Source organism: Taudactylus pleione, unplaced genomic scaffold (assembly GCF_031769625.1).
Source record: "Taudactylus pleione unplaced genomic scaffold, aTauple2 ptg000352l, whole genome shotgun sequence".
In the NCBI taxonomy this organism is placed as follows: Eukaryota; Metazoa; Chordata; class Amphibia; order Anura; family Myobatrachidae; genus Taudactylus; species Taudactylus pleione.
Window position 1 is genome coordinate 3,074,122 of NW_028284753.1, and position 16,876 is coordinate 3,090,997.

The window sequence follows — 16,876 nt, forward strand, 5'->3', positions numbered from 1 at the left end:
ACCCATTCCCCCGGCCCCAGTGTGCATCTCTCAGTCCCATTTCCATGATTCCAGCGTGCGTCTCTCAGCCCCATTCCCCTGGCCCCAGAATTCATCTCTCAGCCCCATTCCCCCATCCCCAGTGTGCATCTCTCAGCTCCATTCCCCCGGCCCCAGTGTGTGTCTCAGCCCCATTCCCCCAGCCACAGTGTACATCTTTCAGCCCCATTCCCCGGCCCCAGTGTGCGTCTCTCAGCCCCATTCCCCCGGCCCCCGTGTGCATCTCTCAGCTCCATTCCCCCGGCCCCAGTGTGCGTCTCTCAGCCCGATTCCCCCAGCCCCAGTGTGTCTCTCAGCCCCCTCCCCCCGGCCCCAGTGTTCATCTCTCAGCCCCATTCCCCTGGCCCCAGTGTGCATCTCTCAGCCCCATTCCCATGGCCCCAGTGTGCATCTCTCAGCTCCATTCCCCCGACCCCAGTGTGCATCTCTCAGGTCCATTCCACCGGCCCCAGTGTGTGTCTCAGCTCCATTCCTCGGCCCCAGTGTGCGTCTCTCAGCCCCATTCCTCCGGCCCCAGTGTTCATCTTTCAGACCCATTCCCCCGGCCCCAGTGTTCATCTCTCAGACCCATTCCCCGGCCCCAGTGTGCGTCTCTCAGCCCCATTTCCATGGTCCCAGCGTGCATCTCTCAGCCCCATTTCCACGGTCCCAGCGTGCGTCTCTCAGCTCCATTCCCCTGACGCCAGTGTGCATGTCTCAGCTCCATTCCCCCAGTCCCTGTGTGCGTCTGCATCAATCCCCATCCCAAGTCACCCCAGCCCAATGCAGTCTGCTCCAACCTCCCCCCCAGCTCCCTGTGCAGTCAGCTCCAACCCCCCCAGACTCCCTCTTTCTCACATCACTGAGCCCTCACGGCACAGACCCGCCCTACAACACAGACCCCTCTCACATCACTGACCCCTCTCAGCACAGACCCATCACCTCTAAACACAGACCCCCTTTCACAGCACAGACCCCTTCTATCTCACATCACTAACCCCTCTCACAACAGACCCCCCACCCTCACAGCACAGACCACCTCTTTCTCACATCACTAACCCCTCTCACAACAGACCCCCCACCCTCACAGCACAGACCCCCTCTTTTTCATGTTACTAATCCTTCTTGACCACAGACCCCCCTCACAGCACAGACCCCCTCTTTCTCACATCACAGACTCACCACTCACAGCACAGACCCCCTCTCACAACACAGACCCCCCTCTCACAGCACAGACCCCCCCTCACAGCACAGTCCCCCCCTCGCAGCACAGACTCCCCTAACAGCACAGACCCCGAACTCGCAGCACAGACCACCCCTCGCAGCTGGGCCCCCAATCACAGCACAGACCCCCTCTTTCTCACATCACAGATCCCCTCTTTATCACAGTACAAACCCCCCCTCACTGCACAAACCCCCCCTCAAAACACAGACCATTGGGTTACTTCACCTGTGCCTCCAGGCTCCCATTAATTATATTTAAAAAAAAATGTAAATTGGTTGCAGAGGCTAATGGGTGGTCCGGTGCTCCCCCGGACCACCCCTTAGTTTCGCCTATGCCCACACAGAAAGGGCCCCCACATGTCCCCACCAGGGATTAAAGTGGGACGAAATGGGAGACGGAACCAGTTCCGCCTCCTCCAGCCCTCTTCAGCCTGGTGCCGCAGGGAGGCTCCATTTGCAGGGTGCCCGCTGAGATTTTCTTACCAGCGGCCTCCAGCTCCAGCAGTGTGCAGTGCACTATGGGAGAGACAGGGGAAAGATTTCTGGACTGCACAACCTGACTATATATATAATGGGAGGTGCTACCTGATGAGACTAATTGCAGGCACAGAAACAGACAAATCTCAGGTGCACAACTCCAAATTATTAATAATATATATAAATGCAATAAAATTTTGCAATCAATAGAGGTTTTTAGCATAATCATGGCCAAGGTTATGCGCCTACCCACCATATCAAGGTAACCTCTTTCGGGTAGGTAACATACCAGGGTTCAAATCCAGAGCGAAGGACCCCCAAAACTGGCCCAGCCAAGCTGCCCCAGGGCACCACCATAGTAAGAAAAGTGCAGTGTAAAGGGATAGTTAGGAGCAGCTGCATATAAAGAATGCTTAATATATAAGTGATGAGCCGGTTCGGATTTCTGAAATCCGAACCCCCCCGAGCCCCCTCGATCGGAGTCGTATCCGAGTCAGGCTCGACTTTTCCCGCCTGACTCGGAACTGAAATCGAGGCAAAACGTCATCACGCCTTCCGGATCTCGCGGGTTTTGGATTCTATAAAAGGTCCCCACGTCGGCACCATTTCTCACTCCGGCTGTGGACAGTGAAGAGGGAGGGTGGGAGCTAGGGCTGGCTGGGCTGTGTTGTGCTGCTGTTGTTCATAGGGGCTGACTGGGCTGTGTTGTGCTGCTGTTGTCCATAGGGGCTGGCTGGGCTGTGTTGGGCTGTGTTGTGCTGCTGTCATAGGGGCTGGGTAGTGTTGTGCTGTGCTGCGATGTGCTGCTGTTGTCCATGGGGGCGGTGTCCACTACTTCAAAGTCCATAGGGGCTGGCTGGACTGTGTTGTGCAGTCAGTTGTCCATAGGGACTGTTTCCACTCCAAAGTCTATAGGGGCTGGCTGGACTGTGTTGTGCAGTGTCCCATAAAGGCTGTAGTCCTAGAGGGGTGCTGTAGTGTTGTCCAGGGGGTGATCTGTGCATCAGGGGTGCTCCTCCAAAGTGCACTCCAAAAAAAAAAATTTTTTTCTGTGTTTGTGAATTGTGTGCGCAGTAGCCGCACGTGCATCAACAAAGTAACGCCAAACGTGCGCCTGTGTATCATAAGTAAAGGGCCGGCTGGCTTGTCCGATAAAGGGTGTTGTAACCCCAAAAGTGCACTCCAAACAAAATAAAAAATAATTTTCTGTGTTTGTGAATTGTGTGCACTGTGGCTGCACGTGCATCAACAAAGGAGCAGCGCCAAGCGTTCGCCTGTGTCATAAGTAAAGGGCCGGATGGCTTGTCCGTTAAAGGGTGCTGTAACCCCCAAAGTGCACTCCAAAAAAAATAAAATATTCTTCTTTTTTTTCTGTCTTTGTGAATTGTGTGGGCTGTAGCCACACCTGCATCCTCAAAGCAGTAGTGCCAAGCGTGCGTCTCTCTGTTAAAGGGTGGTGTAACCCCCAAAGTGCACTCCAACAAAAATAAAACATTTTCTTCTGTGTTTGTGAATTGTGTGCCCTGTACATGCATCAAAAAAGGAGCAGTGCCAAGCGTGCGCCTGTGTCCCATAAGTCTGTTAAAGGGTGGTGTAACCCCCAAAGTGCACTCCACAAAAAATAAACAATTCGTTTTTTTCTGTGTTTGTGTGCAAATGTATGCGCAGTAGCCCCACGACATAAAAACACTATTGTGAGGTGTGAGGTGTTCAGAATAGACTGGAAATGAGAGGAAATTAAGGTTATTGAGGTTAATAATAGCATAGGAGCAGAAAAACCCACAAAATCTGTGATTTTAGCTGTTCTTATGCTTATTTTCAAAAAAATACAGATCCAAAACACAAAACCCAGAACCCAAAACACGGAAGGGTGGTTTTTGCAAAACCAATCCAGATCCAAAACACGAAGAAAGATCCAGATCCAAAACATGAAAAGTGGCCAGTGCACACCCCTAATATATATATATATATATATATATATATATATAATACGCTTTTAAAATATTTCTTCATACAGCTGTTACACCTTGTTTTTTCTACCTGATTCAGTAATTCTAAGAACTGGTTAAGCTGTACCATATGTAGACTAGTGATGTGTGCCGACCCCCGTCTTTTGGTTTTGGTTTTAAATCGGTATGTCCTTCAAGGTTTTGAATCTTGATTCAGTATTGCAAAACCACCCTTGCATGTTTTGATATTGGTTTTGGATCTGTATTTTTTTTTTTAAATGATAAAAACAGCTAAAATCACATAATGTTTTTGTTCCTAAAGTATTATTATTTCCAGGCATTTTTAACCAGCTCACAATATTGTTTTCACTACTTTTCACCAATATAGGCCATACTGTAGGCTGCAGTGAGCTGGCTGGCTAAAGTAAGCAACAGAGCAGTGGCACAAACACATGGCAGTTTAAAAAATATAGGACATACTGTATATGAAACATTACCACATGGCAGTAGTAGTTTAAGAAACTATAAAAATGTCAGTCAGCAATGCCCCAAATTGTGCAAATTATAAAGAAAAGAGGTGCAAGAAGGAATTGCCTTTGGGTCCTCCCACCTGATGATGAAGGTGTTGGTGGTGGAGATTGCAGGTGCTGGGATCTAGCTGAGGGAAAGGAGATAACTGATGCTGGACTGTCTGTTGTTATGTTTTTAGCAGCAGTTTCTGATTTTCCCAAAAATGTTCCATGAACTCACTGCAAATGATGTAACAGGGAGGAGGTTCTTAGACGGTTAAGGTCCCTACCTCTACTTACTCTGGTTTTACAATAGGTACAGATGGCTTGACAATTGTTGTCTGGATTTGGGTAGAAATGATTCCATAAGAAGTGGATTATTTTGTCTTGTCCCCAGGCATGACAATGGGGTTTTCCTTATCATGGGCAACAACTGTTTTCACTGGTGCCTGATTTACACAAACAACATCCTCATCATCAGCATCCTTATTAGCATCAGCTACACAAATATCCTCCTCATCCTGGAGCATTTCCACAGAAGCATCCTCAATTTGTATGTCAGCAGGTTCACTTGTGCTACTCATCCCCATATTTGCAAAGGACACAAGTAGTGGAAGGAGGCTCCTTTTCGAGTACAGTATTGGAAAGGTCAGGCTCACACATGGCACCCAACCGCAGGGATTTGTGACATTTCTGAGAGCACAGATGGTTCCTGTGCCTTAACGATTTTAATTTTCTTGAAATTTCTACAGGGAGAAGGGCTTACATCATCATAAGAGGCAGAACCACCAGTCATAAATGAAGGCCAAGGCCACAGCCTTTCCTTGCCACCTCGTTTGGTGAAAGGCATATTGCCAATTTTATGTCTTTCTGCAGATAACTTTCCTTTTGATGTTTATTTCTTTATCAATGTAAAAGATTGCTTCTTTGATGTTAGATGCCCTGACTTAAACCCTGCATGTCCTTGGGCATTGGCTTTAGTAGATGACGTAGATAGACTAGTATTGTCATAAGTGGTCGCACTGGCAGCAGCTCCGGCTCTAGTATATGGTTCCTGCTCTCCTCTCAACTGATCATTCTTCATATCAACAAACACGAATGTAGTGGGGTACAGCACACAATTTATAACAATTTTAAATATTACACTACGGTACCAATGACCTACAGCGTCACAAGATTTTATATGAATATTACACTGCGGTTCCACTTAATGTGTCACAATAAGTGTATGAATATTACACTGCGCTACAACTTACAGTGTCACAATAAGTGTATGAATATTACACTGCGCTGCCATTTAGTGTCACAACATTTTTTATGAATATTACACTGTGCTACCACTTACAGTGTCACAATATCTTTTAGGAATATTATACTGCGGTTCCACTTACAGTGTCACAATACGTGTATGAATATTGTGCCACGCTACCACTTAGGCCACCATATATTCAATTTGAGGTGAAAAGTCTGAATCCGAGGAAAAGTATCGCGGATGACGTCACTTCACCAAGCGGAAAGTTTCCGCCGTATTCAATTCCAAGACAAAAGTCAATGCAATGTAATCAGCTGAAATGTTTCGCCTTTGAATAGCAGGCGTAAAAAAGTGCAGAATTGCGGTTTTGGGATGCAAACTTTGGGAAACCTCCCTGCATCTTTGGGACACTCCCCCAAAGATAAACTGTGTAAAAAAAAAAAAAAACATTTTAGAACACCCCAAAAAAGTACTTTCATTTTGTGGGTGTAAAAGTGCAAAGTTGGGGGACAAACTTAAAAACTAGCGAAATAGACTTCAGGGGGGTCCCCAAGTATGGGGCAGGTGTTTTTTCGATTGCAGGTGCTTGCGGCAGGTGGATTTTTAATGTCATTTAAAACTTAATTTTAGCAACTTAAATATATGCTAGCACCCATTTTCAAGTACCCCAAATTTGCTCGGAGTAGTTATTTACACATAACACTACTGCTTAATGGTATTCTTCAGCACTTGTGATAATGCGCTAATTGGCACCATTTGACACAACTTACGCACCCCGATTACCTTCATTAGGGTTAATCGGGGGCATCTATAATGATCCCCAATGTTAGAGCATCTTTTGGGGGGTGTCAAGCTGAGTTTCCCATTTTTGACAGGACTTTTCCTGTTTCAGTTTCGTCGGGTGCCTTTTCTGCATCCTTTCTAATTGAATACGGCGAATAGCGGGAGCGTGCCCGATACTTTTCTGCATGCAAAACACGCGATGTAGGCGAAAAGTCCGGCAGGTGGAAAAGTATCGCTGGTGCGAAACTAATTGAACACAGACCTTAGTGTCACAATATATGTATGAATAGTACAATGCGTTTCCACTTACAATGACGCAATATTTTTTATGAATATGTTACACTGCAGTTCCACTTAGTGTCACAATACGTTTTATGAATATTACACTGCGCTACCACTTACAGTGTCACAATACGTGTATGAATATTACACTGCGCTACCACTTAGTGTCACATTATTTTTATGAATTTTATATTGCGCTACCACTTTCCGCTACCACTTACAGTGTCACAATATTTTTATGAATATTACACTGCGCTACCACTTTCAGTGTCAGAATACTTGTATGAATATATTACACTGCAGTATTACTGACCGACAACGTCACTCACAATACTTTATGATTTGACACTGCAGTATGATGAACCTACAGTGTCACTCACAATATGGCCAGCAGCATCACAGTGCTTTGGAAACACTGGGGTAGGGGGGGGGTGGCATACAGCGTCACAGTGTGGGGTACAGCACAAAAAAATATATTTGAATTTCTTTTTACTTTCAGTTATTTTACTTTTTTTTTTACATCCCATGGACGGAGAGCACACTGGATGGATAGCACAATACTTGATGAATTTTACACTGCAGTATGATGAACCTACATCATCACTCACATTATGACCAGCAGCATCACAGTGCTTTGGATACACTTGGGAGGATGGCAGGGGGGGCAAGGCATACATCATCAACTTTTTTTATAGCCTATTATTTAAAAAAAAATGTTTTAAACTTTTAGTTATTTATGACTGGATGGACAGCACAACCCTGGTCAGCACACCCATTGATGGGCAGCACAGCACACCCCTGCATGAGCAACGATAATAACACAGCCCCCTGGACAAAGCACAGCACACCCCGCCTGGATTGGACAACACAGCCCAGCACAGCAAAATCCTTGATGGGCAACACAGTCCCTTGGACAGAGCACAGCACACCCTGCCTGGATTGAACAACACAGCCCAGCACAGCAAACCCCTTGATGGGCAACACAAAACAGCCCTCCCTCAACGGAGCACAGCACTGCACCACCGAACAGCCCGGGACTCGGCAAGCAAATGGCGCTGATCACCACAGGGAAAGATTTATATACAATCCAAAACCCGCGAGAATCCGACAGTGGGAGTATGATGTTTTTCCTCATTTTGGATTCCGGGTCAGGTGAGAAAACCCGAGACTGACACATTTCCTGCTTGGATCCTCATCCGTGCATCTCTACTTATTAGTGATTTGGAATAGAGATATATTTTATGTTTACTTACTAACAGCAACTTTACAAGTTTCATGTTATTTATCCTATAATATGATTGTAGCATTTCGGGTATTGGCCAATACCCTTTTACCATGATCACCGAACATCCTCATTCTCTTGCCATTTTTGTGACAAAATGTAATCTAATGTTTAACATAATCTCTATTTGTGTATATGGAATCTGGTACTAAACAATACTGGTTCTGGACCAGTTTTTATTAAAGTAGAACCCTCTATCTATTAAGGTGTCAATTCAGTATTGTGATTAACCCTTAATAATTAACCTTATAACTGTAAAATTAAATAAAGATACGGACAACCACTGCTTGGCTTAAAGGTCACAGCTTTTATTAATTATGACCAAACTAGAATCTCTGATAGCTGGTAAAGAGGGTGTTATGAGATCAGCTCTAGCCAAAGTAAATATATGCCACCATATGAGGGGCAACTGTAACGCTCCTCCTGAGGACGCAACAGCGCCGTGAAGGACTCACCTCCCCTTACCCATGTACAGTCTAAGTGCCTCCTCAGATAGGCACCCAGGTCCCTCCGCAGGAGTAGGACATCTTGCCTAATTTTGAAGGGCAAGTGCCACATAGCGACTTCTTGCGCCACATGTGGCCCCTGATCTGCAGCTCCCTCCCGGTTTGACAAAAAAACGCAGCCTGCCACCATAACAATAAATGATCTAATCAAAAACTGCAAACAGATCCTTAATGAACATTCTTAGCCCTATATTTGACAAATGAATCCCATCAGATCTATAAAAATGCAGTGAGTACAGAAAGATCAAAGAATGCCTAACCACTGAACCACCCAGACTCCTGATAAACCGGGATACTGCTGTTAATCTTTTCCCTGGCCTTCTCTAATGCTACGTGATCCCTGGCATCCCTCCAAACCAAACATGGCACGATATTAGACCATACTAGCCGCACAACTGACCATTTATCCTGTAAACAATTGACATCAGCTCTTATTTTAAGTATGGGATCGATGTCCTTCACCTGACCAATGTCGTTACCTCCTAAGTGAATAACAGTCCATCCTGGCTTGCCCAAACTTCTGCTCTAATGAAAAAATCAAATCCAGCAATGCTGCCCAACAAAGGCCCCTAACTCTAATCCACCTAACTATATGACCTCCCTACAGTAACAAGGCCCTATTAGCCAGTGGATGCCTCTCTGCCCAATAAAAATAAGAGTGGCCCACAAACTACACCACTCCGAATGAAAAATCTTGAGCTGAAACAAGAAATAACCCTATAGTCAGAATAATCACCCAAAATCAATAGCATTTAAAAAAAATGAATGAGGAAAATACCTAGCAATGACTGATGAAATATAAGGAACAATCCAGGCCCCAAATCCAGGCCCCACACACGGACAGCGGATTTACTATGGAATAAATATCCTGCAAACCTCACATGTCTCCCATCACCCTCCAAATCAATAAATGTGCCTTATAGAATTCACACTTGATCACAACTTATTATTTTACATCTGAACATCTCTTTACAATAACTACTTTCACCAATTTCTACATTTACCTGAGACTGCTGGTTTATACGTTAACCAAACTCTCTAAATAGCCCTTCATGAAGTGGCTTCAGCTACCCGTCAGACTTCACGTAAACTGATATAACAGCCATGGCTTTCCCCAGACACCTACAAAAACTGCCTCTTAAAGTAGAATGTCAGTGGCATAAATCTTAATTCAAATGACTTCCACACATACTGTAAAATAGGAATCCAGCCATCTGTCATCCTAACCCTCTGTCCCATGCTCACTGTCTACCCCATCCGTGTCACCCGTCTGTTTGCCCATCCCCTCTAGAATGTAAGCTCTCACGAGCAGGGCCCTCTTTCCTCTTGTGTTTATCCTTTCTTTACTTATATTATCTGCTCTATACTCAAAAGCACCTAACCCGTGACTTTTGCCATCCTGCTTCTGTTGCAGCAGTGTTTATATACCATGTACTTGTCTTGTAGTGTCTTAAACTGTATGTTCTGCTCAACTGTTTATGTACTATGTCTATGTACTATGTTTGTGCACTATGTTTATGTACTATGTAAGGCGCTGCGGAACCCTTGTGGTGCCATATAAATAAAGGATGATGATAAAGGAACAATGAACCCAAATAAATGAGTAAACTCAAAAAAACCCTTGTGGACTCTCGTGATATATAAGCCAATTGCTCCAAGAGGCCCCCTCAGAGGAAAAATTTAAAATTCTCTTCATAACCCTCGATTTTGGAATGCTAATCATTAAAAATCAGGCAGGTAAACAACATTTTTGGGTTACGCAGGGAGCGCAAACTTATAATTTATCGCTACACACATATGCCTTGTAATCTCCTGTTTTCCATCTCCCAATTCATTGTTTGGCTGCTGGAGGCAACCCGCTGACCACAGCGCAAGTTGCTGCACCTATTCTGAAGGAATGTGTGCCATAGTCCTCAGACTCAATGGCCAAATGAACCACACACCGCTTAAAAATGGCAGCAAAGTGAATTTTTGTAAGTGGGGATATATCTTCATAAACCAACCATTGTTCGCCTCTGGGTTATTTCGCATTCCAAAATAACCCAGAGAAAGCTGGAGGGGGCAAATCGTGATGTTAGCATGTGCTTTCAATTTAGACCACTGTCCCTTACCCAACTGGTCAGTCTTAGAATTATGTATCTTAAAAATAACATGCCTATCCTTTATTATAATGTTTTTAAACAATAAACCCGATGTAACTGAATTTTTCCTAGCTGTTACCAACTCATTAATTCTAAAAGTCCCGGAAAAAGCAAACAAAAAGGCTAATCTGAAAAGATGAGCTTCATAATCAGATTCTACAACGTTAACAACTGCAGAAAGACTCTCCAACATCCCCAAATCCACTGGATTTCTGGAATCCGCGTTGTTATAGTATTCCTTGCCCCAACTCTTAAGTGCTCTAGCAAGTACAAACGCCTTTGTACGATCATAAATGTTGTGTAACTTCTAAAAAACTTCAATACCTGCCAAAGCTACGGCCATCGCCCCCTTTGATCTGCCACATTGGTAATGCCCCCAAACAAATGCCAAAAGGCATTGATCTAATGACTCACCCTTATCTCTAAATCGGGACAAGAATGATTCCCAATCCTGCCAAGCTGCCGTATACATCTTCAATGTTGCTGGAGCCAAATCAAATCTTCGGTATTCGCGTTGGACGCCTATGCATGAAACCTTGCAAGGTTGAAATGCGACAAAGCATCAGCTATTGTGTTTTCAACTCCAGGCACATGTTTTGCTTTAAAACCTATATTTGCCTGCAAACGTCTTAGAACTAAGGCCCTGATTCAGAGCCGGACGCTCTGACCAGAGCGCTCGCTCTGAATCAGGGCCCTCCTCCATTAATATGGAGCGTCCTCCTGGACGCTCGTATAGCTGTGGGTCACCACCCACAGCATATACGAGCGTGCAACAAGATGGTCGCGATGGTCTTGACCATCGCGACCAACGGACTTGCGAGTGAAACCCTGTGGTCGGATTTCTCAACCGCAAGGCCAGGAGTGATTTTGGCTCTATCAGAGCCAAAATCACTCCCACTGACATCACTAGTGATGTCAGTGGGGCCGGCTTCAGACGGTAGGCGTTCCCATGGGAACGCCTCCGTCTGGCAGGCACGCCCCCGGCACGCCCACCAAAGGGGGCGTGCTGTCAATCAACATCAACAGCACGCCCCCTTTGGTGCGAGACCCGGAGCGATGGAAAGTCCTTCGCTCGCCGGGTCTCGCGCATGCGCACGACGGAGCTCCCTCCATCGTGCGCATTGCGCAGTGGGGACCATCGACCCACTTGCGAGCGTACTGCCGCTCGCGAGTGGGTCTGAATGACCCCCTAAGTGTCTCAATAGCCGCAAAGCCTGCGGGGGGAACGACGACCTCTGGTTATTAATTGCGTGCACAACCCCCAGGTTGTCACATCAAAATAGAATATTTTGGTTAGCCAACCTATCATTCCACAGTTCCACAGACAGAATGATCAGAAATAACTCCAGCAACAGGAGATTAGTAGTGAAACCTGGACTGTCGCCATGCTACTGGCCATGGTGCTGCACACCAATCCCCATCTAAGTAAACCCCAAAACTTGTGGGACCTACAGCATGCGTAAAAACTTGCAAAGATGCATTATTCACTGGCCTGCTATGTCAAATTCTTTCTAAATTGATATCTGTTAAAAATTTTAAGAACATCCTTGATCTCCCTAGAAATTCACACATGGTGATGAGGTTTAGTTACTCCCAAGATGGCTCATTCTAACTTCCTACAAAATACCCAACAGACTGGGATAATGTGGCAAGCAAAATTAAATGAACCTAACAGTGATTGAAGCACACGCAACTTTACATTCTTTAAAACTAAACATAAACGTATAAAATCCAAAAGTTTTTGGACCTTGTTAGACAGAAGCCTACAGCACCCCTCAGCAGAATCTATTTCAATGCCCTATTATGACAAACGGGAACAAGGACCTTCCATTTTATCCTGTGCAATGGGCACACCCAAAACCCTAAACAAAGCCTGCGCCCGAAAAAAGGATATTTGCACAAACGTCACTATCTTTGGACCAATAAACAAAAAATCATCTAAATAATGCATGACCTGTGCCAGTCTGTATGCACCAGTGCAAAAACGAACTACATTTTTCAAAATAGGCACAGGAAACTGACAAGCATAGACAAGCATTTAATCTACATAAAATTGCCCATTGAGCTTGAAACCCATAAATCGTATAGATTCCGGGAGCAAAGGGAGGAGTCTAAATGCTAATTCAATATCTAATTTTGCCATTAATGCTCCCTCACCATATGCCCTTACTATGACCAACGCGTCATCATAAGACTGATAATGCACACTGCAGACCTCCTCAGGGCTGGCATCATTAACTGATGCCCCATATGGAAAAGATAGGTGCTGTATAAGTCTGAACTTTCCTGGTTCTTTCTTAGGGACAACTCCCACAAGAGAAATACATAAACCCTTCAATGGAGCCAAAGGAAAAGGGCCACACATTAACCTACCCAAATTCAGCATATCCGAGTCGGATCCAAGCAGGCTCGGAAGTTTCCACCTTACTCGGTTCTCGAAACCGAGGCAAAACCATAGAGATGGATATCTCGCGGTTCGCGAGCTTTCGTCTCTATGATCAATGAAGTATATAGGGACCACGCGACAGACGCCATTTCACTCCGGCTATGGAGACTGAACAGGGAGGGTGGGTAGTGTAGGGCTGGGAGAGGTGCTGGTGCTATCTGCTGTGTCCTGGGCTGGTGCTGATCCATTCTGGTCTCTGGTCACGATGCTGTCACTGTCACTGTGCTGTCTCCTGAGTCCTGATCCATTCTTGTTTCTGGTCAAGGTGCTGTCACTCTCACTGTGCTGACTGCTGATCCATTCTGGTCACGGTGCTGTCACTGTCACTGTGCTGTCTGCTGATACATCATGGCTGTCTGCTGTGTCCATCTCTGGGCCCAAGTTCTGAATTCTTAACCACAGTAGCGCACAAGATCCAGCGACTCCAGTCGTGTTCAATCAATAAAAAAACAATACAAGATTCTTATATATTTTTTCTTCTGTGTGTGCGTGGGTGTTAGGCTTAACCGCAGTAGCGCAAAAGAGCCAGCCAGCAATGCAAGTTGCAACCTTGTGCTGCCCGACTACAGTACAAAAAACTGGAGCCAAGTTCTTCTGGACCTGACAAAAAATAAAATCATTTGTCTTTTTTTCTAATATTTTTTGTGTGCGCATGACTGCACTTGTGTGAATTTTGTAACCGCACCTTGGCTACACTATTGTGCCTCTAAAACAATGGGAGTTAATATAGGCAAAATATTTCCCTTTTGCCGCCTGCCCTGTTGGCCTGACAGCCCTGCTAAGCTTTCCGCTGAAAATTTCTTGTGTGTTCCTTTCCTGCTCGGTGACTTCCAACCATACTTCCACATCTTTTAAGCCGAAAAGAATGACAGACCTACCATCATGCTTTATGACGAAACTTTTCATCATAATCCTTCCATACTGAACCTTTAGACTTTATAAACATCTCATGCACCAAATATAAATTCTTGATAACATTAAGGTGTTGCCCCAGCCTAGACTCTAAATAGCATGCGTAGAAAATTAGCATACCCTTCAACCAACCATTATAGCTCCTCTCCTATACCACCTGCCTTCTTTGCCTTGTCAAAATCCTTCTTTGCCTCCTCCGTAAGAACAAAAAGATCTACAAGTTTTTCCTTTACAAATTCTCTCCTTAACCCTCTTTCTCACACCCCTCAAGGTTGTTGTATTCGCGCAATGCACCATTTCATCAAAAGACCCCAACTTCTCTGCTTCAGCAACTTGAGTTTTACCACTACACCTGACCTGTTCCTTTTTAAGCTTGTTTGCAATAAGCTTAGCCAATTTACGCGGTCTATGCAAAGTGCTTGAGGAAACATCGCTACGGCTACTACAAGAATGGAAATAAGACATAGAAGACATATTATCCATGAGGGGAACATACTCACCAGTGCCCGATGGCCCCGGTACATCATCATCCAGTACCGATGTTAATCTTGCCACCAACTGACGCTGTACTTCCGAATCACCCTTGAAGCACTGCCGCTCGCCCCAATACCACTAGGAATTAAATTTTTTTCTGCAACAACAACCGCATGGGCAATGGTGAAGAAGTGGAAAGGATTGTGGGGGGTGGGAGCAGGGGAGGACAAGGTTGGACTTCTGACATCTGGGATAAAGGAGGAGGCACTGAGATGGCAGGGGAAACTTGAGATGCTGCACCCCCTAAATGTGAAAATGTAACTTTGTTTGGAGCTGGTGCTGGGTAATTCTGTCACCACGCAGGAGGCGTCTGATAAATCTTTGTAAGGATTGCGACAACTGTGTAGGCACTGCAGAAAAAGGGGTAGAATTTGAAGTAGGGGATGGCCAGTATTGAAAGCCCAAGTGCTCGCCAGGGGAGGGAGCACCTGTATAAGGCGTAAAATAGGCGGAATGACTTAACGCAGGTTAGCCAATATAAGACCAAGTGGGCTGGGCACAAGTGCTTAACGCATGCGGAGAAAAAGCTGCGACGCTAGCCTGTGAACTCCCTCGCCAAACTATCGGAGTTTGCACAGAAGAAACATTACTGACAAAAACTGACCTAGTGGCAGCTTGTGCATTACATGCAGGAGCACTAAAAGAGGGAAACTTTGTCCTACCAGCCCCTCTACGTGATGCAGATAGCACAGATTGAGCTGTTACATGTAAGTTAATTGCTGCTACAGCTACACTAACACTACCTGCATACATATCTATCTGAGGCTCTTGCCTCCTAACTAAAAGACCTGCTGTATTCAGATCAGAGGTGAGCGCAGGCTGCACCCATGATGGGTTCTGCACCTGCAACCTAACCTCTTCTAAAATGGCTGCCATTTCCAACATGGCAGGTGCCTGCTCCTGTCTAATCACCAGGAGCCTCTTTCCACTGCCTCCCCCCACCTCACCTCCAGTGGCCCCCGGGATGCTCAATCCGCACTGGGGCTGCCCTGCACCTCACCGCTGAGCGCCGGGACCGGAGTCATGTAACCCTCGGGTAGCCGCAAATTATTTCCGGTGCTGCCTGGCGGTACAGCAGAGTACTCGTCGGCAGCGGAAAACAGGCGTCGCTGCCACCAGGTCTGATGGAGAGCCCGTGATCATGGCCACTGCTCTCCACTGCCTACACAAGGCAGGTGACGTAAGGGGGCGAGAAACCTTAGCCAAATGCCAGGGGGGGGGAGCAGACCTCTTGGGTAGTGCCATAATGGATGTAGTTGCAGGAGCGCTTAAATATAAAGGGAGGGTGGAGGGGGGAACAGTGTTGGGAAAGGATGGGGGGTAAAAAAAAACACTGTCGGGGGGTTGAAAAAGGAAAAGGGGGTATGACTATGTGTATGAAAAGAAAAGAAAGCTGGAACAGAAGGTGTGGAGGATAGTAAGAAAAATAAAGAAATAGAGAGAAGAAAAATGAAAAGATGAAAGCAAGGAAGGGGCCACAAATGCTTCTGAGGTGAACTCGAAACAATACAGTATACTCAGCCTTCCAGTCAGCAAAAAAGATGGAGCCTAATGTGGAAAAACCCTATATATACACCAACTAGCCCCTCCCCCTAACTATGCAATAGGACTGACAACAACCAATAGCAATTAAATTCTTAACTGACAAATACTCCCTAGTAGCAGTTTCCTAATCCTACCCAATCACCCACATATCAGGACTCTTATCTAATCTCAGGCCTATGCAGCCCTCGCCCACCTTTCTTTTATAAAAAATTTTCTCTAACATAAAACATATATTGTAATTGCTTTTCTTCGCTGTTTAAATTGTTCATGAACTATTTATAATCAATTAATTATGATACCTGATATCTGAAGACAGATTTATTATTTTATTAAATGTGGGTTTTAGATGACAATTCTGTTTTACTCTGACATTTATAAAATAACTTTGGTTTAAATTATTCTTTTACTAGTATTACTGTACATTTGTTAAGCATAACGACTGCTAATTAATTCATGTCATCATCTTACTGATTGAAGTAATGCCCTCCTTTGAATACAATGTTTTATGCCTGTTATAAAACAATGTGTCGTGTCAGGTAACAGCTTGTATTTATCAATCACCTACATTACTGTAGTTTTATCAGTTTCAACAGATATTACTGTTTATATTTGACACAACTACCATATTATGGAGGTGAAAGTGGCCACGATGTGAGCTGACTGATCTCTGATCCTTCTGTGACTGTATTCATCTTTCAGAGATACTGAACAATTTCTATATCTATAATACAGTGTTTTATTTCTTCATTGTTTACCATTACCTTCAACAGTGGCATGTTTTTGTTCCTAAGGAAGAGATACATAAGGGAAACACATTAATACAGTCTGATTTTCCTATAGTGGTATGGGAAAATATTATTTGGCTAATTGCGAGACTATAAACATAATAATCTAATCAGGGGCATATCTATAATGGATGCAGGGTGTGCAGTGCACATGGGCCCCTGGGTCCAGGAGGGCCCACACTGCACAGCCCTGCACCCATTTAGTCAATACTTACCTCTCTGGAGTCCCAT